At 37.1% G+C, this 4,310-nt stretch overlaps 1 non-coding gene across 1 annotated transcript; it reads left to right on the top strand.

Annotated features, from left to right (window-relative positions):
- The first annotated feature begins 843 nt into the window (after window positions 1-843).
- Window positions 844-948, top strand: LOC122063245. Its single transcript, XR_006135278.1, has one exon. It is a non-coding gene; the product is annotated as a small nucleolar RNA R71 (small nucleolar RNA).
- The last annotated feature ends 3,362 nt before the right edge of the window (window positions 949-4,310 follow it).

Here is a 4,310-nt window from a genome sequence, read left to right as displayed (position 1 = left end):
AATCATGACTACCTGGGCTTGTTCATGGAAAACTTGATTGCTAGGCTGACTCTTAGAATTTCTTACCACTTGACTTGGTAGTTAATCTTCCTCTCTCCTATTGATGGCATCAACTAACTGACCCAACTGAGTTTCTAACTTAGTGAGGGATTGAGTATGGGAGTGTAAGAGCGCTGTGTTTTGGTCCAACCCATTCAAGGCACGCATCACCTTTTCCTCTAATGATGAATTCATAGGCGATGGAGGAGGTGGTTGCTGCACATCTCTATCGGCAGTCTGCTGCTTGGAAAAAATTTACCTATATGATGGATTTTATAAACTATTGGGTTGTTTCCATCCAAAATTGGGGTGATTCCTCCAACCAGGGTTATAGGTCTGGGAATATGGGTCATTACCTAGTTTAAAGAAACTTTGGGCAGCCTATGCATGTTCTTGAACATATTCAGGGAATTGCATAGCCTGAGGGTAATCACCCACATAATATGCAGGATTAGCACAAAGAGTGCGCACATCCTACTAAGTGAGAACTGGGGTAGATTGCCTAAAATTCTGCCCCATGGAAAATAAGCGGTCAAGCTTTTTAGAAAGCATGTCCACTCTGGTGTTTATGGCCATAGATTGGCCTACCTCATAGAGGCCACCTTTCTTTTGGGATCCAATGGTGTGGACTTTAGTCCTAGAGGCTGACACATGATGTAGGGGATCTCACTAAGAGTTTCAAATAGTTTCCATGCCTCATCCTCACTTTTATACATAAAAGTGCCTCCACAGGAAGCATCAACCCTCTGTCTATGTCTATCTGTCAGTCCATCATAAAAACATTGGACCAACTACCACTTAGGTACAGCATGATGGGGATACTTTCTATTAGATCCTTAAGTCTCTCCCAAGTCTCATGGAATTGCTCACCATCAACTTGTGAAAAACTAGTGATGACTCACCTGATTTGGTTAGTCCTACCTATGGGAAAGTACTTCTTTAAGAAATCTTGTTGCATTCGGGCCCAGATCTTAATAATTATAGAAGAATCCAAAGAATTAAGCCATTGTTTAGCTTTATCCTTTAGGGAAAATGGGAACAAGGTCAACCTAAGGGCATCTTCAGAAAAATTTCAATTTTGACAATAGAGCATATCTCCAAAAATTCATCTAAGTGCTTATAAGGATCCTTATTATTAAGCCATAGAAAGATGGGAGCATCTGAATGATATTGGACTTGATCTCATATTGGGCGGCCTGAACAGCTGGAACCTTAATACAAGAGGTAGATGTATAAGTTGATGGGGTAAAGTGTTCACTCAATGGGCGTCTTACAGGTCCATTCTCCTCTGCCATTTTATCTTTTCCTAATTAAACGTAAAGTTCTCTCAATTTCAAGGTCCTAATTGGTAAGGTTGGGATGACAAGAATGACAACCATGCATCAACTACCAACAACTATGAAAATAAAATAAACTATTCAGAGAGAGAAAAGCTCATAACTAGACTGTGCAAGAGGGCTGAATGCAAGTTCAACAAGTCAGGTTGAAGATAGTGCATTCTTCTTTGCTATACAAACTAGGCTACCTGCAAAACAAAATAAAAACAACTTAGGTTGCTCTAAACTTAAACCAAAGAAGAAGATAAAAAAAAAAAAAAAATTCTGAAATTAGAACTAAAACAAAACAACTAAATCAATCTTAGCAAACTATGCTTCGATTCCCCAGCAACGACGTCAAAATTTAATCGCTGTCGTGAACGAATCAAAATAAACCCTAACTAAACTATTAGATAGTGGTAAGAAAGGGGTCGAATCCATAGAGAACTAAAAGGCTAAATCTACTAAGATCGAGATGAATGTTGTTTTAAAAATCAAATTTGTAAAATCCAGAATTAAAATTAAAACTAAGTAAACCAATTAACAAGAATAAAAATCAAAGAGAAGAAGCTATTATTAGGTCTCAAATCCATTTTCCAATTTTTGGTTCATACTTCGGTTCATTGAAACTACAAGTTTCAATGCAACCACAAAAACACGATCTTCGACTACACTAAGCATAACCTATCCTATCAAGCACCATCGTCTATTGCTTTCGCTTAGCACGCTTAGATTGATTGGTTAAAGGCTATGATTAGCATATTACCAAAAATCACATAAAATACCATTGCTTGAATAAAATAACTGAATCATAGAAACAATTATTCTAAACTAATATACCAATTAAAAATCATCCACAATGGGAGGAATCTTTAACATCAAACAACCAAGTATGAACTTAAACCAAAAATTAAATAACAGTAACTTAAAATTTCATCTAGACCTAAAGATCGAAAGGAACTTAGCCGCTCATGGTGTTAATGAAGGAATGACAGGAATGATGATGAACCCTTGGAGTCATGGCAATCCTCTTTGTGCAATGTTGTCCCTGCAAATCTGTCCACAAGAAGGTGCAATCCTAAAAAAAAAAGAACTATGAGAACCAAGAAAAAAAATCCAGTAAATTATGATGTATGTGAAAGGTGTGATATGGCAGCCCTCTCATCTAAAGAATGAATGTGTCCCATCCCCAAAAATGGAAGGACTAAAAGAGAGATCTATGAGAGAGAGAGAGAGAGAGAGAGAGAGAGAGAGATGCGTGGAACGGTAGAGATTGTGTAGGATTAGGAAAGAGAAATATGGGTTTGGTAGGCAATCTAGGAAGAAAGAGACGTGGGTAATGGAGGGCGTGAGAAGGAAGGAAAAGAAGGAGAGAGAGATATGGAATGGGAGATAAAATAGGAATTGTAGTAAGGGTGTCAATTTCAAACTGAAACCGAATACCAAAATCAAAACCGAGCCCAATTAATCGGACCGAACCGAACCAAGTACATTCGGTTCATATTCGGTCTAGGTATGTGAGTATTACTATTCAGTTCGGTCCGATTTCAATTTAGGATGTTAAAACCATCGGTTTGGAACCGGAACCGAAACCGAATGGAATTACTCTTAAAAGTTTAAACCCTACAATCGCTAAGACTTAGGAGGGATTTTTCATATACCCTTTTGAGTTTTTGACTCTTAGAGGAGGCCGGGTACGTTGGACATGTTATTATGCTTTTTTTTTTATTCTAGCTTAGATCTTACTTGAGAATGGCATTTGCAATTTTATTCTGTAGGTCGTAAACTGATATATGTTTTGACTATGGTATGGTCAGATTTTGATGGGTTTTATTATATTTAATAGGTGATTTTGAATGATTATCTGAAGAGACTTTATGATTGATGGAATGTATAAGACAAAAATTAGAGAATCGAGTCGGTAACTTGAGCCGATTATGGCCTTTGGTCAATCACAGTCATGGTTCAAAAGTGGAACCATTTTTCATAACCAAATTAAAACCGAGGTACAGAACCGAATTAAAACCGAATATCATATCCGAATTAGAATCGAAACCGAACTGAACCAAATTGAATAAGTTTGAGTATCTAAATACAGAACCGAGTCAATTCTCGGTTCGGTTATGGTCCACCATATCATCATTTGGAACCGAACCAAAACCGAATCGAATAACCGAAACTGAACCAATTGACACACTTAAATTGTAGGAGGGAGAGATTCGGTGGGAGAGAGGGATTAGAAGAGAGAGAAAAATGAGGGAGAGAGAGAGATGAGTTCGGTGAGGGCAAGGATTAAAGTATCGGTATCGATCGTCGTATCGGTCGGCCAAAATTAAGATACGTATCGGAGGGTATCGTATCGTATCGGAGATACACTGAGATACGCTAAAGATACACACAAAAATGGATAGGAAACATTTTTTTAAACACTTTTGCATAAAGAATTTGTTAAAAAAAACTATTGATAATATGTATTATGCATAAATACTAAATTGAGGGTATCGTACTAAGAATTCAAGGTCTGTAGTTGTCCCATAAATGTAAAATCCTTGTTTCCAACCTTGATTTCCACTTTAGTCAGAGAGAAATATGGCTGACAGCAACTTTGGAACAAAAACCCTTCAAAAAATCTTTTTTTCTGAAAAATTACCCATATTGGCCATTATATGACAGTGGCGCCAATACGTATCGATACTCACCGATACGTACCGATATATATATAGATACTCACCGATACGTACTTATATATACCGATACGTACCAATCGATACATACCGAAACGTACATTTTACCTCAATTTTATACTTTTCATAGAGTCGTATTGATGCATGTTGTATCGTATCGATGTGTATTAGTGGTGTATTGATGCATATCGGTATGTATTGTAGGATATATATTGATACGAAATGATTTAAAAAATTCAATGTATCGTATCGGTGTGTATCGTATCGGCCG

The sequence above is a fragment of the Macadamia integrifolia genome, unplaced genomic scaffold (genome assembly GCF_013358625.1).
Source record: "Macadamia integrifolia cultivar HAES 741 unplaced genomic scaffold, SCU_Mint_v3 scaffold1260, whole genome shotgun sequence".
In the NCBI taxonomy this organism is placed as follows: Eukaryota; Viridiplantae; Streptophyta; class Magnoliopsida; order Proteales; family Proteaceae; genus Macadamia; species Macadamia integrifolia.
The sequence above is the reverse complement of the archived record's forward strand: the minus strand, read 5'-3'. Positions and strand labels throughout refer to the sequence as shown.